The sequence below is a fragment of the Gopherus flavomarginatus genome, chromosome 12 (genome assembly GCF_025201925.1).
Source record: "Gopherus flavomarginatus isolate rGopFla2 chromosome 12, rGopFla2.mat.asm, whole genome shotgun sequence".
Classification (NCBI taxonomy): Eukaryota; Metazoa; Chordata; order Testudines; family Testudinidae; genus Gopherus; species Gopherus flavomarginatus.
In genome coordinates, this window is record NC_066628.1 from 34,938,941 (window position 1) to 34,965,261 (window position 26,321).

Consider the following 26,321-nt stretch of genomic DNA (forward strand, 5'->3'; position numbering starts at 1 on the left):
GGTTGTACTATATACATCAGCGATGAAGATACATGGCTGTCTCTGTTTTGTTTGCACTGTATTGGGTTGTTGTCTTATGTTGAACAAAAGTTACAGCCTGGCAATTTGTTTCCTTGCTTTTGGGGAGGTCGTTGGAGGAAGCCGTTTGCAGGTGTTGACCTACATTTGTTTAACAGAAAAAGGTAAAGAAAGCTCATCTGAATTGTCTGCACAGTTACACTAGTACAAACTACTTGCCTTTGAAATGTAAATAGCTTAGACCTTGATGTGTAAGAGCAGCAACACTGTAGTCAACGGTCTATCAACCTCACATTACATTAGAAAAAATATATGTGAATTTAAAGTCGTGGTGAAAGGTGCTAGATTGACATTCAAAATGTAAGGAAATTGTTCTTAATCATTTTGCTTTTTGGTGCTTATGAAGCAAAACAGTACACTTAAATCTGATTTTTATAACATTTTGCATACATATAGATCTTGGTCTGACCTAGAGAACACACTTTGTTCTAACTATAATGATCTGATATTTTATGTTTTATTATTTTTTATCTTTAAGTTCTGTTTCTATTGCATTCTGGAACAATATGGGCGCCCTCCAGTGGCTAAAGTAACACTTACGTTCTCATTAGTGTTAACCAAAGACATTTTAGCCTACTTGTTAAGGTATTGTCTTTGTATCAGACGTACTGAATTCAAACTCGATTAGGATTGTATTTTTATTAACAAAAATGTCATGCGTTTCTGTTACATATACCACTAAATTTTCAACACTTAAGGTCTAATCCTGCAATCCATACTCAATCACTTAAGGCGATTCCTTATTGATTTAAGGTAAATCGATACAAGGCACTCAAACCAATTTGTTAGCGTTCACACAAGAGGGTTTGTACTAAGTTAAATCAGTTCTAGGTACACATTTTGTGTGTAGTCAAGGCTTAAGTTTTGCAGGATCAGAACCTAAATGTTTATTATCAAAGGTAGTTTGCTGAGTACTTGCCTCACTGATTTGTGCCAGTTGCAGGAAGTTAGAAGCACAAGTGCTCAGATTTGTACCCACTATTCAGCTGCAGGTACAATTTATGTCCACAAAAGGGAGAACGTCTTTTAAAAAATTATCCCTATTTGTATTAAAATTATGTACCTGGCAATCCTTGCAAATTGTGCCTGACTCTGCAGTATTTTCTCAGTCAAAACTGCCAATAAATCTATACAAGCTTTGCCTTTGTAACGCACAATCAGGTCCATATACCGTAAGGACTTAAGTGCTCTCTGACTTTTTCCTGTTACAGAAAATGCAAAACAAAAATTGGCTCTCGATTTAAAATATGCATTGGCCCTGGTACATTTGCGTTATTTGTGAATTACGTTGGATGTTGGCATAGTTTTCTTTTGAGCATTGTGCACCGCTGCGTTCTGCGTTGGTATTTGGTATTGTATGTTGCATTTGTGCCAACTGCATTGGTACATTTTGCAGTGAGGGTATTTAGCATCAGTCTTGGCAATTTTTGCATTGCTTCTTCACTTAAAGCTGGCGCTCATGCATTTTTAAAGTCACGCTTTGCATCGGCGCGCTTAGCCTTAGGAACAGTGCAGATGTTTTTGCAATGCGGGTTGCGTTGCTGCGTTGTGTTTAGATGGTGATGTTATTTGTCGGTGTTACATTTTAAACTCGCACAAAAAGGCAGTGCTGCGAACGAGTTGCGCATATACCAGCGGCACGGATGCATTTTGCACGTGCAATGCGAGAGGGTGCGCAAGGTGCCCTGGTGCGCAGGCAGCAGGTGGGAGCCGAGTGCCTTCCTGCGCAGTTAGGTGACACACAAGGCTGCTCTAGCCAAGATGGACGGAGCGAACAGAACCTTGCGGGGGGGAGGACCAGGGCAGCTCGCGCGTCCTCGGGTCTCGGGAGCGCGCGGGAAAGGGGGGGGGTAAAACCTGCCGCTGAGCCGCGGCGCTCATTGGCTCTACCACACAACTCATTTGCATGCCGCAGTTTCTCCCCCCATCACGTGATCGGAGGGGGGCGCTGAGGCTTCCTGTTTGAGGTCAGTGGGGGGGAGGAAAATCGAGTAGCGGGCCTCCCTCTGGTCTCGCGCTGCCTGGCGGGGTTCTTGTCAGTTAGCAACAAAATGGCCGCGGTGGCAGCAGCTCTGCTCCTGAGGACGGTGGTGGCGGCGGCGGCGGCGGCGGTGGCGGCAGCAGCAGCGAGGAGGAGCGGGGGCCCGGCACCGCCTGCCTGCTAGAGAGAGAGAGCGCGAGACGCTGCAGCCCCAGCCTCCCCGCCACAGAGGGACTTTGCCTGAGACGCTGCGGCTGCAGCCCCCTGGGGAGACGTTGCTGCCTCAGCCTCCTGCCTCCCCCCGGGGCGCAAGACTCCTGGATCTCCCCCCCCCTCAGTGAGAGGCTCCGCTGCGGCAGCTTCCAGTCTGGTCCTGAGAGACGCTGCTGGATCCCTCTGGAGGAGACGGAGAGACCCCGCTGGATCTCCCCTCGTCCTCTTCCTGCCACAGGATCCTCCGCCAGAGACGCTCTGCTGGATTCCCCTCGCCCCATTGGGTCCCCCCGTGAGAGATCCTTCTGCTTGGATCCCCCATAAGAGAGACTGCTGGGTCCTCCCCCTGTGAGTGACTGCTGGATCCTCCCCCCGTCCTTCTCCCGGTGAGAGAGACTTCATTGGATCCTCCTCCTGCCTGGATCCCCATATGAGACTCTCTGTTGGATCCCCCTGTGGCTCCATATTTTAGAGGGGGAGCCCTCTTTGAACCCTTTTGGGGGATCCACTTTCTCCTTTTAATTTGCACTTTTTGAAGCCTCAGATGCTCCTCCATGTGGACTGAGAATCCATCAACACAAACAAGAAATAAACTCTCCCCGATCCACTCTAGATCCTGAATTCCTTGGGTTTTTGCTGCAACTCGAAAGCAAATGTGTATTTAAACCAAAATTCGTGTGCAAAAGTCTAGCTAGGGACGTTTTTCCGCCTTTCTTTCTCCACTGGAAATCAAAAGCTTCTTTTGGAATTGAACTTGTTTCTCCTGCACTTGAGCTGGATAACACTGAAGCTCTTTGCTCTTCTGCTTGGATACTGTTTTCTTGTTGACTTGTTTTTCTTCTCTTCTGTGGCAGGTTGTGGGGGGAGTTGCTTTTTGTTTTTGTTTTGTTTAGTTCGCGGGGGAGGGAACTGAATCTTTTTTCTGGCCGTGTGAGATTTTTTTTTCCTGTTCAGATTCGTGAAATTACGGGTATTTTTTTTAAAAAAGCATTAAAATAAGAAGCACGTCAGAGAGACCACACGCTAGACGAAATACTGACTTGTTTCATTATAGAAAGACTGAGTCGAAAGCTGCCAAAGAGCCCCTGAAGGAAAAGAAAAGGTAAGGGGCGATCGTTTTATATTAATATGGAAACCGTAGAAGTTGGAGGTGGAGAAGACCTGTTAAGTCATTTCATTAGTGCATGCCACCCTTTTCCCCCCTGGAGTCCAGGGCTGGATTTGTCACTGTATCTATATTTTATTTTCAAATAGTCTTCTCCTTTTTCTTTTATTATGGAGCCGGTGGAACAAATATTACTCTAATGTACTTCCACGCAAACTGTTTCAATAGTTATTTTAAAATTAAAATACTTTTCCCTGGTTCCTATTTGTTAAAAAATAGACATTTATAAAAACTTGGTATTGTTATATGACGATTTTTTTTTACATATATCTGATTTTACATATAACTCATCGTGATTTTAGTTGGAGTCCCATATGTAGCAGTTAAAAATGTTCCAGATTACAGGAAGAACCTTGTGAGTTTGCTTTTAATAAATGATAATGGATGTGAGTTGATGTGTAGCGTTTGAAAATTAGTTTAAAATAATTAGCCTTGTTATAAAGCAAGGTCACCAGGGCTGCTTTTGATCATAACCAAGTAGGTGAAACTTGAACATTATCCTTGATAGTCAGCTTCAGTTACATGGCAAGAGCTCTTTAGATCCCTAGTTTTTTTTATACAATTAAGTTATGGTAACCACCATAACTTAGTCTCTGAATACTAGACATGAGAGAGGTTATTTTTCATATTTTCATGAAGCCAGATTGTCCTTATTAGTTTCAGTAAGGAACAAAAACCGTGTTGCTAACTGCCAAGGGAGATGAATGTTCAATTGTTAACCTTAGAAATCAAGAGACGTGGAAGTTTATTAAAGGTATTTGAATCTTCTTTGTTTTATTTTGCAAGTTTGTGTCAAAGGGTAATCGCATTACTGTGTAATTGCACATTAGTAGAAGGTCCAATTATGAGACTCACTGAAATGAGTGAATATATGAATTAGCTTATGCTTCATATAATATAATACAATTTTTGTTTTCTTAAGTCATATATTTTTAATTGTTGTTGCTGAAAATTTCAGCATTTTATTTTCTTTAGAATGGCCATTATAATCTAGCTAGTCATACTTTAATTTGGTTCTAGCATTAGCTTTATTCTCTGTATCAATTTAGGTATTTTTCTTGGAAAATATTTGACTGCCTATATTCAGTTTATATAATTTCCAACTTTGATTTGTATGTTTCTTGAGCACAACGTGACAATTTTTTCATATAAATTAATTGAGGAAATATTGTTTCCTGTATCTTAAACTAATTTGATTTTATATTCAGTGGAATCCAGACTAATAATTTAATTTCATTATTGGACTAATTAAGCTAGTTAAAACCCAATAATTGCTGCTGTTAGTGGTCTGGTGTTATATCTTAAATCAGATGAATATTGTTACACTAAGAATAATGAACAAGACAACATCTGTTGTTGTCAGATACCATTATTCAAATAATTTTTAAAATCCTTCTAGCATTAAATGTTTCCTTGATATGGATTCAGTGAGAGATGACCTTTGGATTTTGGTTGCTGTTGTACATTGTATTTGATTGTTTAAGACATCACTGGGATGGTAAACGTAGATTTAGAAAACCTTTGTTTGCTTCTCTCAGAAATATGTATTGGGGGTTAGGTGAGATAGTAACGGATGCGACCTAAGAAATTACCTGAGTGTTTTTTCCCATGCCTAATAGTTGAATTGCTTCACATCTATTGTGACTTGTTAAATCCAGTAAGCTTCCATTTGAACATCTCTCCAGCTACTTTAATCCATGAATTGTGAACTATGATCTCAAAATGGTGTACTGACAAATGTCTAAAACTTACTTACCTTTGAGTAATATTATTTTATGTCTAATACTGTCCCTTTTAAAATCTTTTCCAAATTGATTCTTCTCCTTAATAGTAACTTGGGTTTAAGCAGGCTGGTGCTAGATATTTTTACATAACTTTATTTTTTGGTGAAACAGTGGAAGACTCTGTTGTTGGATATCAGTATTTTTATAGTCATGTTTTTTAACTTCTAAATTCAGACAGTCTGGTTTCCAAAAAAGGCTGTGGTAAGTAAGTTCAATACTGGATAACTTGAGGGAACCTAGATGGTTCAAGGGGCTGGTAAAAGTTTTTCACCCCTATGTGACCACATTACATTCAGTGAAGCATATTAACTTCTGAAATCATCTGACCATTGTTAGGCAGACAAGGTGGATGAGGTAATAATATCTGTGAAATGAGAGTGGTCTCAGATCAGTTCCTGGTGAACAGGTGCTTACGTCCCAAAAATCGCTATTGTATTGGCCAAGGAATGAATGGGCATGGAGACCTAAAGGCAGGCCCTCCAGAGCAAGGTTAAATCATGCATCAGAGGCTGTTTGGGGTGGGCTGAGAGTATGATGTCCTTGTTCTTTGGACAAATAAGAAGACTGAGTCAGATGTAAGTAGTGTCATAGGTCAAATTTGTTAGTGCAAAATGACTGCTGTTCAGAACTTTTTCAGGTGTTTGATATCAATTATGTTTCAGTTCTTTGCAGGATAGCAAGCTATAAGTAGAGCATGTATTAACAAATATTAATTGTTTGCTAATGTACAAGGGTACAGCTATTTTTTAAAAAATCCAACTTTTATTCTTGAGTTAAATGAGTGATAGGTCCTTTGCCATGTTTGCTTGCTGTCTGTCAATTTTTTGCTGTACAGATTCTTTTGTGATTAGGAGGTTATCTGGAAAAATAGCTTGGATGTTGTACCAAATACCTACTAGGCAGAAGACTAAACCTACTAGCAAGAGGAAGAGGTGAAGAACAGCAGGGAGGAGAGCTAGTCTAGTTCACAAGCAGTGTCGTGGTGAGAAGCCTAGTCTCAACAAAGTTTCCCAGCTGGGAAGGGAAAGTGATGGAATTTCTGACAGAGTGCTGTCATTGAACCTTGATTGGGGTCTCTCTTTAAAAAGAATTTGCTAATTTAAAGCTCAATCCTTTTCAAGTTTTCTGGAATGTCTTTGCCCCCTTTCCAAAACTGTCTCCTGTGCTCTGTGAATGGGAATGTGTACATCACTCTCTTTCACTAAGTCTCTTGTCAGTTGCTAGGAAGAGGGAAAGAAGAGGTAGAGATCTCTCTAACCTGCTTAGAGGGTCTTTCCTTACCCCCTAACAGCTAAAGTACGCTTTTGGTGAAGTTTGTGATCCTTATGTTGAAATTTTAAGGACAGTAGCTAATTTTTTTACTTCTGTTTTTTTATTTTTTTTAATATTATTGATAGGATAGATGTTAAGTTTTTTCATGTAGTCAGGATGAATTTTTCCAAATAAGTTTGAGAAAAGCATGATCATTGGGCATAACAATACAGTCTCTCACAATCTTAAGATTCTTTGTGTTGACTAAATACTCAGGACCTTAGTAGTTTAATGAGGTGTGAAACTCAAAGTGAAGCATTGGATCAGAGTGAGACTAAAGCTTTTCTCAACACAAGCTACAAATTATTTAAATCTTGATATAATTTGATGATAAATATAGATTGAACTTGTTAAGAAAAATTCACTTAAAGAACAGTCTACAGAAAGCAGTCTATCTAGAAATTACACAAGCTTTAGTAGTCTACTTTTTGAGAATCTTGGTTACTTAAAATTGTGAACAGCTTTGTTTTTCATATAGAGGACTTAGTTTCCTTACTTGCTGTCTTCTAGAGAAAACAGCTACCACTATAAGCAGCTTACATATCAACGTTTGAGTTACTCAAAACAATCTGCAGTTTAACATTATAGACTCTCCTTTTCATTAATAAGATATCTATATATTAAAACAGTGATCCGGAAATGTTTTACCTTCAGTCTTTAGTTATGAAAAATCAATGAGACTGGTGACAGTGGGAATGGATAATACTTTAAATTACATTTATTTTCCTCTAGACAGCTGTCCTTGCAAAGATAAATATGCGCGTTTCCAAATGCTGTCATCTGGCCCCTTTCCAAAACAAGCTGAAGGAGGAGGTCAGGGGTGGAGCAGTCTTTTACTTCAGCAAAGGGAGGCTCTCAGTTGGAAAGAATTGTTAGATAAAGTCTATGTAGTACTGACTGTGTGAACACTGCAGACTTAAAAAACAAAAAAAGAAAACCTAAACCTTTTTTTATTCGGATAAAGTGGACAGTTAATTTCCTATATGTTAATGTCTGTTACTATAGTTATTTATGTAGTAATTTCAAGTTATGCTAGTTTAATTGTGGACATGCATACTACTTAAATTTTTTATTGATTTTTTCAAGTGAGACATTGGTGTGACCAAAGATTGAACAATCAAACTGTGCAGCATAGAATTACTATTAGTTTTAATAATTAAAATTCAGATAACAAGATCACAGTAACACCATCAAACGGTTTTCTCCTGACTTGGAAGTTGCAGGTAGAAGTTTGTCGTTCCCTTACTATTAGAGATTAACGATAAGGAAACCTCTTTAATGCCTGGTGATACTACAGTCTAGCCAATTTTGTATCAGCTGGTGCCTTCTGGTGATTAATAGGCTGGAGGTTTTCAGTTGCATTATGAAGATATCAGCGAGAATAAATGGTATTTAAAAGAGAGAGTGAATTGGGAAATGCTTTAGAAATGACAGTATAAAATTGTGTGCAGTGTTGTAGGTGTGTTGTCTCAAATAAAATTGCATTACTAAATGAATTTTACACTCTGGATGGCCTCTTTGATTTAGTGGTAAAAAGTAACCACGTAAAGAGAGAGTGACCATTTTAATGAATGGAGGAATAGAAGTCAAAAGTAGTGCTTATAGAGCAATATATGGTTTTGTTTTAGAAATCTTGTCTGTTTCTGACAGATTAATTTTCATAAAATCATCCTTTAGAGTTTGGACTCTTAATATAAGCATATTTAAAAATATTTTGCATGTAACACTTAAAATATGACTAATCTGCATTATAGTTTTCAGAAAGCAACTACAAATGTGACCATGCATTAAAAGTTATTTTCTTTTGTGTGAACTGCCATTTTAAAAAATTGCTTTAGTGCCATTCTGCTGGTCAAAATTAGGTTAAATTATTGATTGTAGCTGGAGACTAAGTTTTGCTATTAAATCAGTTATCATGCTTAGATTCTTTTTACTTCAAGAAAATATTCAAATTTTTATTAGTTTTATATTATATTTTTTTCAAGAAATGTTCTTGATATGCTTACTTTTTCTAAAAATGTTTTATTTGGCAATTACTTCCTTTTGAGTTTACATTTTAATCTTACCTCTTTCAAATCAAAAGCCATTTCTTTCTTTATTCCTTTATGAAGACATGCTGGATAACACTATTAATATCTATAGAAAGATCTGTATGAAGTAGTTAGCTGTATATTTACAATCTTCACAGTTCCAAGAATCTAAGCATTAAATTTTGTATTGATTAAACTTGACCCTGGATGTGTCGGACGTATAACTTTACAAAATTAAAGTCCTGTGTATAGTTGTAATTCAGACCTATGAAATACTAAAAGTTTGAGGAGGTAGTAGTGAAGGCTGCTTTCTGGAGCTCTTTCCTTTTGTGGTTTATGGTCATAGAGGGCTCAGGAGAGTGAGAACAGTTATTTGTGCTAGAGCAGTGATGTTTTATGGCTGGATGCCCAGATTGTCTAGTTTTGCAGACAGCTCCATTGTTTGTCTTTTGAGATCTATGGAGGTGGAATACATTCTTAATGTACAGCTATCTTCAGTTTGCTGTTCTTGTGTCATGAAATGTACGTTCATGTTAGAAATTTAAATCAAAGTGAGATTTTTCTCTAGTTTGTCAACAAATGTAATGGAATTTATTTTTACAAGTTTATGTTTAAAGAATATTCACGGTAATCTCTTGGGGCTTGTCTATGCTACAGGGAACAGCTATGTCACAGCAGCTGTGCTGCTGTAGACACTGCTTCAGAGAGGGTAGCTAGATCAACAGAATTCTTTTGTCGACATAGCAGTGTGTATACCAGGGCTGATGTCAGCTTGTATGTGTCTGTTAGGGGTGTGAATTTCACAGCACTTAGTGACATAGCTAGTTGACCTAAGTTTTAGGTGTAAACTACGCCTTACTTGGAAATGTAATTTCTTTGTATTTAAAAACATGTTATATCCTAAAGCTAATCTTTGTTCAGACTAAAGAGCGGAATCTTTAGAGAGAAAAATGATGCATATAGTTCTTCAGAGAAAAATATATTTTAAGTAAATATGACATACTTTGTGGTAAATAAGCCCTAGAGAAACACACATTTACAGGGCTCAAAATGTTGTATGACAACTACTAGCTCTAGGCTGATATCAAACATGGGATTAATGGGACCTGTGTTAGGCTTCCCATCAAGCTGCTGCCTGTGGGCCTTACCTTTAAATAGTCAATAGTAGATAACTAGTACCAGTAGATATCTACTGAAGAAGGAACTTCATTTTTTTCCTGGCTGCTGTTTCCTTTCTCATTCCCTTTCCTCCTGCCATTATTCTTGTTTGTGTATAATCTGTTTGCTACTTCCATTTTGTGGGTTCTTACTGTCTCCTAATGTATGTATTTATGTGGACTTCCAGTGACAGATGAGAGCCTTTTTTCATTTACTGTTTGTGAAGGAAATTTTTGTTTACTTATTTAGCTTTATTGAATAGAATTTGAAGGAGGTAGTTGTTCATTAATATACAAAAACACAAGTTAATCTTAAACTCTGTTTTTAGTTCAAATTGTTATTGGTTGGCACTTCATGTTGAAGGCTCTGCCCCCACAGTGGTTCCCAGCCAATGGGATCTGCGAAGCCAGTGCTCAGGGCAGGGGCAGCATGCAGAGCTGTCTGCTGTACCTTCACCGAGGAGCAGCTGGGACAGGTTGCCGCTTGCAGGGAGCCGCTCATAGTGAGCGCCCCCCCGTATACGGCACCCTGAGCCCATGCCCTAGCCCTGGACCCCATCCCGCACCCAACTTCCCTCCCTTTTAGTTAATCAGCATTTTTTCCACTTACCGGCACCTTGCATTTCCCCAATATGCCAGACAGAACAGCTTTTACTGTACTAGAGAATACCTGTTTCATTGGGCAGTCTGCACGAATTTATCAGAATTACAACTATTTTTTTAATTTGGCATAAACAATAGTTCATTTTGATCCATCTAACTTAACTTCACCAAAACAAGAAAGAAAACTGTATTAAAACAAGAGTACCCAATTTAAGAATACTTTAATTGGTCTGTTTTGAGTTAACATGTAGTTTAAGATTGTCATTAAACAGTGAAATATCAGGTCATAATTCAGAGGTAATTGTCATTCTAAAAAAATTCTTTATTCTGTTATGGTTATATTTTTCTCTATTTAGTTTACCACATATTTGTTAAGCACAAGTACAATGGAGTCTTCAAACAATAACAGTAAATTTAGCTTTCTGTAGTCCTGATGTTGATTTATGACAAATACAATATTCATTTAATAAGTTTCTTAATTTAAAAAGTTGAATCATTTTACTAGAGTGTTAGGTATTTGAGATTCATCTATTAGTAATCTTTTCTTAGTATTTAAAGATTCGGCTTTATATTTTGTATACAGACTTTGCAGTTGGTTCTCATTTTTTTCAGTTAAACTGTAGGTATGGTCTGGAAAATAACCTTATAAATAAAATTAGTGTACCATATAAAACTCTGTTCAGGTTTCAATATTCTTTGGATTGCCAGCACTGTAGGCTTAACCTCACCATTTGATTTTTAAATGTCTCCTCTGCCTAGTGCATTACCAAAAATAGAAAATCTGGAATAGAATTTTAGCTGTCAAGTTCGATATGAGAGCATGTGGCAACTCATTCTCATTTTATTTGCAGTGCTGATGGTGCTAAAACCTTAAGACATTAGTTCAATATGCAGTGCTGACTCAGAGTAATTAGGGAAATAAGTGGCAGATAGGTTTTTAACAATAACACCACTTGGTTTCACAATATAGAAGTAGTTTGTGCAAAATGTAATTCTGCACTTAATAAGTAGATTTCCCCTGCATTTTGGTAACTTTAATATGAAAAACATAGCTGCCATGGATTTGTGAAGCAGTGTAGATGGTGTTGATCTAACTGCCAGTTCATATTTTCTAACACCATTTGTCACAAGACAGAATGCATATATTGTTGATTTAGATGTTAGACCATTGATTTCAGTGTAGTTGTCATAAATACACCTCTACCCCCATATAACGCTGTCCTCGGGAGCCAAAAAATCTTACCGTGTTATAGGTGAAACTGCGTTATATCGAACTTGTTTAATCTGCTGGAGTGCGCAGCTCCCTCCCCCCGAGTGCCGTTTAATGCGTTCTATCCTAATTCGTGTTATATCAGATCGCATATCGGGGTAGACGTGTGTGTGAGGAGTAGTATTCCTACCATTAATGAACCAGTATCATATGAATATCATAGTTTGAGGGAAAACATGATTTTCTGTGGGATTTGATGGAATTGGGCAGATGCAGAATTGTTACTGTTTTATGGTAATACATATATCTTTCTAATCAAGCTTTTTGACAGAAATGACCCAAATCTGGTTCAGATGCAAGTGTCCACAAATATTTGTTAATTTATCTTCTGTGATAGTCACTTACCATGACTCTTGGCATATTGGAGTCTGTTGTCAGACTTTTGTGTTTATTCAGTTATCAGACTTTTGGCTGTATTCATAGATGCTTACAAAATGTATTGTTCTAGCCCAAATAAAGCATTTTGGCTTGTTTGTCATCTGTAAAAACACAAGAACAAGTTTTAATATTGAAAATAAAACTGTTAGCATAGTTTGATAGTGTTGTTAAATTTAAAATAGAGCTGTCAATTAATCACAGTTAATTCATGTGATTTAACTAAAGTTAATCATGATTAAATAATTTATCACAATTGTACTGTTAAACAATAGACTATCAATTGAAATTTATTAAATATTTTGGGATGTTTTTCTACATTTTCAAATATATTGATTTCTTTTACAAACTGTACAGTGCTCACTTTATTATTTTTGATTACAGATATTTGCACTGTAAAAATAAGAAATATTTTTCAATTCACATCATACAAGTACCTGTAGTGCAGTCTCTTTATTGTGAAAGTATAATTTACAAATGTGTTTTGTTACATAACTGCACTCAAAAACAAAACAATGTAAAACTTTAGAGCCTACAAGTCCACTCAGTCCTACTTCTTGTTCAGCCAATCAGTAAGACAAACAAGTTTATTTATATTTATGGGAGATACTGCTGCCCACTTCTTATTTATGATGTCACCTGAAAGTGAGAACAGGTGCATGTTTTTAGCGGGTGTTGCAAGGTGTTAACATGCAAGATACGCTAAACATTCGTATGCCTCTTTATGCTTTGGCCACCATTCCAGAGGACATGCTTCAATGCTTGATTTAAAAAAAAAAGGTGTTAATTATATGTGACTGAACTCTTTGGGGGAGAATTGTATGTCACCTGTTTTGTTTTACCCACATTTTGCTATATATTTCATGTTATAGCAGTCTCAGATGATGACCCAACACATTTGCTTTAAGAACACTTTCACAGCAGATTTGACAAAACACAAAGAAGATCCCAATGTGAGATTTCTAAAAATAGCTACAGTACTCAATCCAAAGTTTAAGAATCTGAAGTGCCATCCAAAATCTGAGAGGGATGAGGTGTGGCGCATGCTTTCAGAAATCTTAAAAGAGCAGCAATCCAATGCAGAAACTACAGAACTCGAACCACCAAAAAAAAAATAAAAAATCAACCTTCTGCTGGTGGCATCGGAGTCAGACGATGAAAATGAACATGTCGGTCTGCTTTTCTTTGGATCATTATCAAGCAGAACCCATCATTAACATGGATGTATGTCCTCTGGAGTGGTGGTTGAAGCATGAAGGGACATATGAATCTTTAGAGCATCTGGCCAGACTTGTTTGTCTGAGCGATTGGCTGAAGTAGGACTGGGTGGACTTGCAGGATCTAAAGTTTTACATTGTTTGTTTTTATTTTTGGATGCAGTTATTTTTTGTACATAATTCCACATTTGTAAGTTCAACTTTCATGATAAAGAGATTGCACTACAGTACTTGTCTGAGGTGAATTGAAAAATACTATTTCCTTTGTTTTTTACAGTGCACATATTTAGAATAAAAATAAATATAAAGTGAGCACTGTACACTTTATATTCTGTGTTGTAATTTAAATCAATATTTTTGAAAATGTAGAATACATCCAAAAACATTTAAATAAATGGTATTCTATTATTATTTAACAGCATGATTAAGCGCACGATTAATCGAGAAATTTTTTAAAGTGCTTGACAATCCTAAATATTTCTCTTATTGTTGTAGTAATGTCAAAATAGCATTTCATGAGGATACAGATCTGCTTGCAGAAATTTCAGTGAAACAAACTTTCAGTTGCTTCAGAGCTCTTGATCTTCTCTTTTCAAGATGAGCAAAACAAATCTTGAGCACAAAGTTTCAACTTGTTTTAGTAAACAAAGTTAGTGCACATAAAGAGGTCAGTAAGATACAGTTAGACAGTAATCTGCCCTCTTGTTTCATCTTTAGTTTAAGGTTTCAGATATATCCAGTGGACATTTGAAAACACAGTTTATAGTAGAGCCTATAGGTGTTCTTGCTTAAAGATTTGATGTTATCACCCTGCTGAGAATCCCAGGACCCCTGACATTTTATTGTGACTCTGGATTAGCTCACTGGGGTCTTGCTCAAAATTCTTCTTTTCATCTACTAGTTAAATGCACTGTGAATATGGAATTCAATTTATCGAGAATAGTATTTGAAAAACTTTTTAAAAAGGCACCTAAACTTACAAAAGAATTAATTCATTGAAGAATGGTTGTATGTTGTTGCAAGTTTAAATGTGGGGAGGAAGAGGAAATGAGGATTTATTGTATTCCAAAATCTTCCCAAAACATCAAGCATTTTGTATCCCATTGTAGCACTTACATTTACAAAAATGGGAAAGCAACATTTTTTCATTTTATTGTAGGCATTTTGGTTAAAGAAAGTAAGGCTTAAATCTAAAACATTGGCATATATCACTTACTTCTGTTTTTAAACAGGCCACCTGTCATGGTATAACCCCCACTCTGAACCTTAGCGTCCAAAAGATGGGGTACCAGCATGAATCCCCCTAAGCTTAATTATCAGCTTAGATTTTGTAGTGCTGCCACCAACCAGGACTTGCAGTGCCTGGTACGCTCTGGTCCCTCCAAAACCTTCTCAGAGGACCCCAAGACCCAGACCCCCTGGATCTTACCCAAAGAAAGTAAACCCTTTCCCCCACCGTTGCCTCTCCCAAGCTTTCCCTCCCTGGATTACCCTGGAAGATCACTGTGATTCAAACTCCTTGAATCTAAAAACAAAGGAGTGCACCTTGCTCCCTCCTCTTTCCCTCTCCCCAAGAGGTAATACAGATTCAAGCTCCGTGAATCTAAAACAGAGGGATTCCACCTTCCCGCCCCCTTCTGTCTCCCACCAATTCCCTGGTGAGTACAGGCTCAATTCCCTTGAACCTCAACAAGGGGAAAAATTCAATTAGGTCTTAAAAAGAAAAACTTTTAATAAAAGAAAGGGAAAAAAATAAAAGTTGTCACTGTAATTTAGATGGTAAATGTTACAGGGTCTTTCAGCTTATAGACACTAGAGAGGAGCCTTCCCCCCCGCACAAATACACATTAAAATCATTCCAGCAAAATACACATTTGCAAATAAAGAAAACAAAGACTAAACCACCTTATACTGGTACTTACTATTTGAATAGAAAATTAGAGAGCCTGTAGGTACGTCTGGTTACTCTCAGAACCCAGAGAGAACAACAGACAAACAACACAAAACAAAGACTTCCCTCCACCGAGATTTGAAATTTTATCTTGGTCCTCTGGTCAGGTGGTCCAGGTTCACTGCTTGTAACCCTTTACAGGTAAAAGAGACATTAACGCTTAACTATCTGTTTATGACACCACCTATTTCATTTGCTTTGCTTATTTCTGTTAAGGTACTTACAAGAATAACTTCTAGAGTATTACAGTCTGATGGCAAGGCTAAAGTGAAGTTGAACTTCTTTAATTGAACAGACTTGGTTCTGTTTCCATCTCAGGTCTGACATGTCTCCTGGTACAACAAATACACACCATTGCTAGATGGCAGGGCTTTTATGTTTTTAGCTTCAAAAGTAAAGATGAAAAAACTAGAGAGCTATTGCCAAGCAAGTGCCCAAAGATGCACAGTACTTAAGTTTGGAAGGATTACATTTTTGTTGGTAAATGTTGATTTCACTCTTCATGCACAAACTGATGAAGTCCATCAATAATAATTGAGATTTACAGATAGTCAAATTGAGAAAAACTCTGGCAGAGAATTTATTAAAGTTTCATTTAAAGATATTTTTACTTTTGATATGTGATATTGATAATTTTTGTTTTAATGGTTAAAAAGCTTTAACTTTTTGAAACTTAACACCTAATGAAGTTAAATAATTATCATCTGACCCCTGTAATTTCCCATAGGTGTGAACATTTAAATGGATAAAAATGGTTAAAAATAAACATTGATATTATCTATTGAAATAAAAATATTCCAATTTTGCCAGTTCTAACAATACCGTGTTGACATAATTAGTAGTTTTTGTTATAAATTCAGATACTCCAGGTATTCTTCATCAAGTACAAAATACAACTTTGCTTCTAATGTTTGCCTCCTCCTGGTACTATCCTATGCCTGTTAATTGCATAGTAATCTATTGTATTTGTATAAATGCTCTTTTTTAAAGTCTCGGATTCTTGATTTCAGAAAGACTTTTTAAAATATGTTTATGATTAGATTTTTCTTTAATATGTTTCACCACCTGCCCTTCCCTGGCACACACCTTGTTCAACACACCAGTGTTTCTGGGTCAGTAGTACAGCCTTTTTACCCTTCTAATATTCTTGGGACATTTGCCTGTAAATATAAGGTGATCCTGGCTGCTTTTTCTAACTCTGTTCCTGAGTTTTTAGTTCTCTTCAAAACTCCATTGATTGACTGACTGTGCCTCGGACTCCTGGATTTGAAAAGCCACTAAAACTTTATTTAACCCAAAGTGAACATAACCGAAGCAGATGGTTGCTGAAATCTTAGAGAGATTCCTAATCTTACGAAGTCCCAGCAGTGTTTTTCTACCTGGTCACAGTCTAACTCCACAACATGCTCGAGCTGACTGACCATGGTTCATATTCAAACCCCCTCCCCCTCAGATTTCCATATGAGCAGGCTGGATGGAGCTTCTGTTCAAAAGTCCAGACTTCTGTGTATCCATGAATCCAGTGGTGTATGTTCTTTTTGGTCGTCTTTTTGATAACATACCCAATCGTACAAGTCAACTTAAGAACTCTTATCTTATAGCAGCATCTCAGACATCTTACAATTTCAAGTTATCATAGTTGATTCTCCACACATGCCCAAATCCTTTACTTCAAAATGACTGTAGTAGGGGGACACTTTGTGCTGTTGGAGATACTATCCATTAGATGAGATGCATAAAACAAATATTCTTTTCAGTTCTCATCATGAAAAATCCTTAGCACTATTTGTCAGAGTAAGATTAAATTATTAACATAGTCTCCTGGGTCAGCCTAAATATTCCCCTGTACTTTGAATAGGATATTGTAATTGACCATCATATTTTTCATGCTCTTTTCTAAACTACTGTTGTAATGCTTCTGTGAGCTTTTAAACTGCAGCTCTATTTGACCCTTGATGCAGTAGCATTTCAGTAGTGGATTAAGTTTTATCTCTGTATATCCTGTTTCTACTTGAGTGTTTTGTGTGATTTCTTTTCTTTCTTTTTTTTTTTTAAAGGGCTTGCCTTCATGAGGTTATTCTGGAATAGCTATTCCTGATTAACAATTTCTAATTAATGCCATATGTGAATGCTCTTATTTCAGAACAAGAGTGCCGTAGTGCATTAAGCTGATTTTGAGTAAAGAACTCTTATTCTGGAATATCAGTGTTCACACATGGAATTAATCAGGACTAGTTAACCAATTTTAAATTCACAACCTACTTTATTCCAGATTAACTTTCACATGTAGACAAGCCCTTTATTAGAAGATGTTAATAAAATGCTCGGAGGTCTCTGAAAGATGGTGTAGAAATGCCAGCGTGTCAGCATCTATTAAACTAGTGGTTCTCAACCTATTTACAGAGAGCTGCAAGTGCAGCCCACAGTGGTGTTATGTAGGTCATATACCACACAACAGATGTACTATCTGTGTTGCCCTGAAGATGTCACATGAGCTGTAGGGGCTGCAAGCGGCCCGGTTAACCACTGTACTAAACTAATACCATAACCTTTTAAGAATGTTGATATGCTTCATGTTGCAAGCAAAATTACTTAAGAGCATATATGTAATGTATAGGATTTACTTCAGCACCACCACAATTTAGTTTGTCTACATGGGGAAGTTTTTCCAGGTTAAGGTACGGAGTGAATTTAAAGCACAATAGCTATTTTGGAATAGCTTCCCATGTGAACTCTCTTATTCTGGAATAATAATCCTTTTTTTCTGGTAGAATAAATTAAACCGGAAAAGAGCACACTTACTTCAGAATGAGAGTGTCCATGTGGGGAGCCATTGTGGAATAGCTGTTGTAGTCAACTTTCCTGTGTAGGCAAGCCCTCAGGATCTTAAAATGCGTGAGGACAAAACTCATTAGAAGGCCAGTGTAAGAACTACAGCAGAATACATTGTAACTTACATAGCAACACCATTAGACTTAACTTGGAGTTTGTGTTTAAGCATAAACTACCCCCAGTGTGGTCAGTGTCAAGTTGTCTAGACAGAACTTCACCAAATTCACTACAATTAAAAATGTAAACAGTGATTTCAAATGTGAAGCTGATTCTGAAGGTAATGAGGGAACTAAGTCACATGAGTTGTGAATATCTGATGTCACCTGGAAACAGACATTTTTCTTTTTTTCACTTCCGAGCTCTCAAAACAGTATAAATAAGAAACGTAGACTGAAATATGTTTTTACGGGGGCTGGGAGAGTGGGAGGAACTAATAGAGCCACATATAATACTGATAGATGATATCCATGCTTCTTGACTTGGGTCTCTCAATTTACCTTGTTTTCTGACTTGCTGCCCTTCCTGCTGTTCCAGTAGAAGAGCTCTCCTGAGCAATATGATGATCTGCAGTTAGAAAAGCTATTTTGCTTTTTGGGTTGTGGGTTTAAATAAATTTTCTTTCAGGTCCATTAGAATGTGATAGTAAAGTAAAACTCTTTCTCTGCTAGTTAGTTAAAGTACCTATGATACACTGCTGTATTTATCTATAAAATGAAAAAAACCCTACAAATGCATATTAGAAACTTTGCTTTATTTGAAGTGGGCTTTTATTTTTTTTTAAACCAACCTTTTAACTTGCTTCTGTATAATAAAGGGAGAACAAATAGTGCCTTTGGATAAAAATGTATAACACAAGCCTTGGTTTTTATCAGTGGCAATATAATCAAAACTTTAAATAATCTTATGAACAGTGCAGTCTTTTTTTAAAATATTCTCATTTCATTATGTTGTTAGCCGACTACTTAACGTTATACCTAGAAGTGAAATCAAGAACTGCTGTCTAAAGCCACATGAATATTTAGTTATGTAATTTTAAGCATATTTAAAGTATATATTCAGATGTCATTATGTAAATTAGTTATGAAAATTGAGCTCCATTAAAATATTTTCTGACTGAATTTGAGGCTACTTTAATCTCAGAAATGAAATAAACAGGTTTTTATTAAGAGTGGCACTTGTACCTCTTATAATTGTAATTGACATGTTAATATGTTTGCTGATATCTGGTTAGTTTTGAGATGTGCTGTACTTGAACAGTTTTTGAAATTGTTGAAGTTGAAAAAATAAATATTGCAAACCAGTTGGGTTGGGAACGTTAGAGGAGGGGTGGGAGATACACAGTTAAAGTGCCAGATATACTTTAATAGACTATTAAAACTAGCCCTCTCTTTCAAGATATCAGAATTTTCTGTCATAAGTTATGCTGAAAGTCCAATAATTTCATCAACCACTAGAGGTAATATACACTTTGACAGGAGATCACATACGGATCTTTTGTATAATGTACTCTTTCAGAACGTTTGAAAGAGCTCATCACATCGTAGTTAAGGCTAAGTTTTTGTCACTGATATTTTTAGTAAAAATCAGGGACAGGTCACGGGAAATAAAAGTTCACAACAGCCTGTGATCTGTCCCTGACTTACACTAAAAATATCCCTGACAAAAGAGGTAGGTGGTTTCAGCACCTGCTGTTGCTGTGGCTCCCAGGTCCCCCTCTGATGTGGTGCATGGGAGCTCTAGGGTCCCCCTGTCCTTAGGGCTTGGATGCTGTGGGGTCCCCTTGCCCTGGGCAACTGGTAGCTGCAGCTGCGGCAGGCCAGCAGTGTGGAGTCCCCGCTGCCCACCGCAGCTGGGAAGATGCCTGGGGTCCCGATGTGGCTGGGCATATGCAGGGAGTCTGTCCGTCCACGCGCTGCGACTGGGCGCTGCAAGGGTGGGACTGACTGGGAGCTCAAGCCCCAGAGCAGAAAATGTCATGGAGGTCAGTGGAAGTCATGGGTCCCGTGACTTCCCACATACTATCATTAAGACTACGATTATATCATGGAACAAAACAGGCGAAAGAGCTACACTTTCTTAATGCATCGTGAATAGTGGTTAAAATATCTCCATTAGGATTTCCTCTCCAGATCCCTACTAGTGCATCCCTCAGCCTGTGGAATTCAGAATCAATTAGAAAGAAATGACAGTTGGGATTACATTTACCCTTTTGCAATTCATACATTTTGTGTAAGTTTATATAAGGAATTGTGAATCTAGCCATTCAGAGTTCCTTCTTTGCTAAGAGTGGTCCTGCTTCTTGGAACCATTGTACTGGATAGCTTGTAGCTTGATCTGATAGACAAACACAAGAAGATGTCAGAAAGACAAGCATAGATTTTAGTTTGGACAGAAGACAAGTGTGGAGTACAAAGGTAGATCTGAGAGTTGTGAGCATAGAGATAGTAGTTGAATTTGGGTTTGCGGATGAGAGTGCCCAGAGGTTGAGAACCACTGCTCTACACCATATCTATTTACCATTGTGGGCTGCACATGCAGATCTCTGTGTTTGGTTTGCATACACACAATATATATGCTACCTGTGTGTCCCTGAGATTGTTGCCGCAGCTGAGTGTTGATTGGGCCGTGGGTTGAGAACCACTGATGTAGAGGAAAAAGAGATGGATACCAAGGACAGATCTCTATGGAATCTCCACAGATAGTTGAAGAATGGATGAGAACGATCCTCCAAAGGAAACTGAAGGAACAATTAGAGAGGGAGGAGGAAACACTGAAGGAGCAATTAGAGAAGGAATAGAACCAGGAGAAGACAGTCATGAAGACAAGATTTCAAGAAGAATAGCAGGACTTAGTGTGTTGAAGGCAGCTAACAGATCAGGGAGGATGAGTGTGGAGTACTGATTCTGAGCTTTAACTAGGAAGAGGTCAGAGACTTTGGCAAGAGCGGTTTCAGTGGCATTCGGTGTCTCCAAGCTCTCTTACATTTGCACCATGTCTCAAATTGAAAATGATCTTTCTATGGTGAACCTCAGTAAAAAGAAATAAGATTTAAATTAATCCATGTGGTGGTCTGGTAAAGACATTATTTATTATATCAGAAGCTGTTAAAATCTGGGAGGAGAAACTCCCTAAGAATAAAGAACAGGAGTACTTGTGGCACCTTAGAGACTAACAAATTTATTTCAGCATGAGCTTTCGTGAGCTACAGCTCACTTCTTCGGATGCACAGAATGGAACACACAGAGAGGAGATATTTATACATACAGAGACAATGAAAAGGTGGAAGTACGTATACCAACAGGAAGAGTCTAATCAATTGAGATGAGCTATCATCAGCGGGGGGGGGGTGGAGGGGGACAAAAAACTTTTGAAGTGATAATTGAGATGACCCATAGAAAGTGTGAGGAGAACTTAACATAGGGGAATAGATTCAATTAGTGTAATGACCCAACCATTCCCTGTCTCTGTTTAAACCTAAATTAATTGCATCTAATTTGCATATTAATTTGAGTTCAGCAGTCTCTTTTTGGAGTCTGTTTTTGAAGTTGTTTTTGTTGCAAAATTGCCACCATCAAGTCTGTCACTGAGTGGCTAGAGAGGTTGAAATGTTCTCCCACTGGTTTTTGAATTTTATGATTCCTGGTGTCAGATTTGTGTCCATTTATTCTTTTGTGTAGAGACTGTCCGGTTTGGCCTATGTACATGAATAGTTTAATTTGCACTGGTTTTAGTCTGTCTCCTTAAAAGAGCAGTTGGCTCAAACTTTCTTGATGGTGTGCTTGAAAGCTTAGTGGAATAGTTAGAGATTGTTTACTCATGGAATGAACCATGATGGATCTGGCACTGCCTGGAAACCAAGTGGCAAAAAAACCCAAAACAAACAAAAAATTTCTAAGGAGCAAATACTGTTAACCAAGACTGGTATCCAAATCTACATTGGTGGAGCAAAGGCATAAAATTGCAGGAAGTTCCATCTTTGGGAGACCTAAATTTTCTGTCACATCTGAGTTCATTCTAACAGGGTTTTTTTGTGTGCTTAGCAGTAGTGGAGGCAGAACTGGACTTGTGCATCATAGCCTCAGCTCTGTTTACCCTCAAAATCCATCAGCAGCACAGATGATCTCCAACTTCCTTATCTTTCTGCAAAGCACTAGAAAAGTCCTTTAAAAACAGCGTAAAAATTACATAATTTTTTAATTTCTGCATGCAGTGTAAGTGTGGTAGAAAGAGATCACCTAAACCTCTCCAGGTAGCTGTCTTGCAGACATTAGACTCACTACAGCTACTGCAATGGATATGGCCTTTTGAAATTTTTATATAACTTTTTTTATTTTGTTTTTTGGGAATTTCTTGTTTCATTTTATCTTAAAATTTTATCCATTATTTTTTTCTATATTTACATTTAATATAATACCTGAAATGACTATATATAAATCCCAGTACTATGCCCCACCCCAGATAACATCTACTTCTCCATCCTCACTCAGTGACACAAACCCCATGAGAGACCATGGATCTTCCCAGTCCCTAATGCTTTCTTCTCCAGCTCTCTCCATCCCCCACCCCACCCCACCCCATATACCCAGGCACTCCTCCCTGGGTGCCCCATCCCCATTTATATATTCTCCCTCTTTCATTGAATCTCCTTTATGGAGTCCCAATACTTCAGCCTCCCCACTGGTCCAAGGAACTCCTCCCCTATTCTAGTTGCCCTGGAGCAGGAGTTGCATGCTGCCTGCAGGTGGGGTGGGAGGCCTGGAGTGGATTGCAAAGTTGAACCTGACCTGCACTCATCCACAGCAGCAGCTCCTGTCCCATGAGGCAGGGCCCGGCTTCCCTCTCAGAATGTTGCAACCTGGCACATTTAGTTGCAGCACTTCTCAGGTTTGTCTTGGTGGCCGTCTGTCATGATGACAGAGCAGGGGTAGGGCCATATTTGAGTGAGTGGTGTGCCATAAAAAACTGTGTATGCCATGTCAGTGCCCAGAGTGGGGAGTCAGGCCCAGACAAGGAGGACAGGAGCTGCTTCTGCAGAATGTCTGTCTAGGTTTTTTTGTTCATTTTATTTCATGGTATTTTTGGAAATGTGAAATACCTTAATTTCTAGAATGCTGCGTAAGGTTGGGAGAGCAGCTGCATGTGTTGACATGCTCTACACATCCTATTCTGGTGAGTTCCTGAGCCTTGTTTCAGCCACCTGCAACCATGCATAGGTCTTTTCTAAGGAGAATATGCACTAAAGTTAGGGAGGGGGGAGTTTTCTATATGGACAGAGCAGAAATATAGGCCTTCTGTCTTCCTCCACGGTCATTTTCTACCATTCAGCTCAGTGGTGCCAAATCCTTATTTTGTATTTTAAGTTGGATATACATACTGTTTGGCAAAGAAGCTGTGTTTAGATGTCAATAAGAGATTTACACAGGCTTACTCAGTGCTACCCTTGCCCTCTTAATAGTTGCAAAAATGCCCTGCCATCTTTGAAACGGAGCATATGATACTTTGGAATATTCAATCAATCTTGCCTGCTATGTTTTCATGACAAAGGAACACTGTAAACTGGAAATCCAGTCAATTAACAAAGGGTGAAAAGTAGTTTCATGTACTTCATCTATTTCTGAGTCCTTTTGCAGGTTTTTGTGGTTTTGCAATTATATTTCCTTTTCTTAACAATTTTTGTCTTCATCTTTTTGCTGTGTAAAAGGCTCCAACAAATAAAAGGAAAAATTAACTATTGGTTTACATCAGTGGCAATGGCTAAGATTTTTGAACTAATCTTTTTTTTTAAAGTTAGAGTAATCTCAAATGCTTGTAATAAGCAAAAAATCACACGTGTGATTTTTAAATTGGTGTTCCTCTAAATTGTGATTGAATAATTTCAGAAGACTTAATGTGGTTATCCTTGAAGTTATTTAAACACATGCTGCTGTTTTTATTACAGTGGAACTGATGCCTCATCAATTTTTTTATGAAATTTTGCTTTATTTTTATGCAAATACTATAGAATAGAATTCAGAAGATAAATATATCATCTCTTCATTTTGGGTTTATTCCCCACCTGAAGTTAATTTTCTCTTCTCTGAAACCAAAACTGGTGTCCAAAGTTGAGGTGGGGAATAAAAAAAATTTTTAACTCTAACAAACAAAAGCATATTTTTATATAGTTGTTTGTTCAGTAAAGAAAGAAATACCAAAATAATAACAATAATTTTTTTTGAGTACTCTGAAAGTCTTCTGTTTAAAGAATGGATGATACCCAAGGTGTACATTAAATCATAATTATGAAGAGCTCTTGGGGGTTGCACTAATTATGCGGTTATTTTTTTTCCTTTGTGTCCAAATCTTAACTGTTTTCTGTAATCTCTTAATTTTAAGTGATACCAATATGCCATCACAGTTAAAGCTTTATTTCAATATTTCTAGCATCTCTATTTTCATGGGATTTAGAAGTGTACTGTAAACTTATCTTCCTGATTACATCATAGGACTTATCTACACAGTGACACTCAGCAAAGTTAGGACAAATCAGCTAAAATTGGCATGTTAGTGTGCATAAATATTTTGGAAATATGAAATACACTACGTTTTGCTAGTCCCCAAGGTCTCAGTATAGGGCAGGGGTTCCCAAAATTGGTTCACGGTTTGTTCAGGGTAAGCCCTTAGTGGGCTGCAAGACGCTTTGTTTACCTGAGTGTCCACAGGTACGGACGCTTGCAGCTCCCAGTGGCCCTGGTTCGCCGTTCCTGGCCAATGGAAGCTGCAGGAAGGACCTTCATCATATTCATGCACCAAGGCCTGGATCCCAACTCTTCAGCCATTCTAACACATTACAGCTTAAATAGTCTCTCTCCTAGCTCTTGAATATTTGCTTTTATGTGAGAGGGCTTGTCTACACATGTGAACGCTACTGCCTCACATTAGGAGTTCATTAATGTGCTTTCATCTAGTCCTGTTCAAAACAAGTTTAAATCAAAGTGTATTGACAAACTGCTCGTGTGTCATCTGGGTCCACAAGGACAGTTAGTTTGTGGCTAGCTAGTGCAAGATAGATTCATGTTCCAGCTTGCTGCGTACTGAATGTTCCTGTAGACAAGCTCCAGCGTCTCTTCATCCTACAGTAGCAGCTGTTTTTGTCAACCCAAGAAAGCCAATGAAGTGGCATCAGCACAAGGAGTGCTCCTGTGGAATGGGATGTTCCATGTCCATGATACCATTCTCAAAATGCCATTGTAGGATCTTTACTTGGCAAAAAGAAACCCACTTAAAAGCAAAATAAGAAAAGAATCTTAAATAATAAATTTAAATTGTGTTCCCTTTTTTAAAATATAAAACAAAACACACACACTCTTGCATTTTGGCTTATGGTAGAAATGCTGTCATGGATGGAATAATGTCTGTCCTTTAAATGAGCCATTACTATTGAAATATAATTTAGGATTTGAAATGTTGGTTTAGATTTTTATACCAGGTTAGAATGGTATTAATTTAGCCTTTCTTTTTTTTAACACTTTCCTTTGAGGTAGTAACACGTAAAGGTAGGCTTGGAAGTTCAAAGTTGAGATTAAAGGGATACTGGATAAAATTGTCTGTCAAAATAAAGCTTTACAAAACCTAAGACCATTTTGAATGTTTATATGAATTTAAGAGTGGAGCATTATGCTGGTATAGGAACCCTGTTAAACTAGATAGCTGAGGCAGTGCATATAGATCCATGTTCTTGATGACCTGGAGCAATATGTCTAAGGCTGTCAGAGGTAAGCATGACGCTGACCTGGATTTGGTTATCTTTTCTTTCTGATACAAATACATAAATTTAAAAAAAGGATTGTTTAATGGTTAATGCGTTGAGCCGGAACTTAGAAGATCTGGTTTAAGGCTTCCATGCAGCATAGTACTTCAAATATGTGAGTAGTTCCTTGAAATCAGTTGCACTTCTTTTTTTTAAGTATGTTACTGAATTGAAGCCTCAGTACCAGTCTCTGTCACAGACGTCTTCTTTGACTTCGAGCAAGTCATTTACTTGGTCTGTTTGTTTCCTGTTAGTCAAATGGGGACAGTAGTTGCCTACCTCACACAGGTGCTGTGAGGACAACTTCATTAATGTTTGTGAAGAGCAGAGGAATTATGTGCACTGCACTACATCTCTCTCCCTGTGGTTGAGTCATTATGCACTTCTTTGGACTCAGATTAATGGAGATTCTGCCTTACGTATTTTGTATTGATTTTTCAAGACAGAAAGTTACATTGAAAAGGTAGTTTTTCACACCACCTCCTTTTTCAATGGCAAAAAATGTTTCATTCAGAATTTTTTCATCTACTTCTTAGGATTAGGAAGTTAAGTTTAGTTGATTTTTGGA

At 37.7% G+C, this 26,321-nt stretch overlaps 1 protein-coding gene across 5 annotated transcripts in view; it reads left to right on the forward strand.

Moving 5' to 3' along the window:
- The window catches only part of TNRC6C (trinucleotide repeat containing adaptor 6C), a 573,800-nt gene that overhangs the window by 353,449 nt on the left and 194,030 nt on the right, over positions 1-26,321 (forward strand). The window contains exon 1 of one of the 5 annotated variants that reach the window (XM_050919203.1): positions 1,957-3,374. The exons of the other annotated variants lie outside the window; for them this stretch is intronic. The gene's annotated coding sequence lies outside the window, so the exon portion shown is untranslated. Of the gene's footprint in view, positions 1-1,956; positions 3,375-26,321 lie in introns of those variants that run through there. 5 annotated transcript variants of the gene reach the window in all.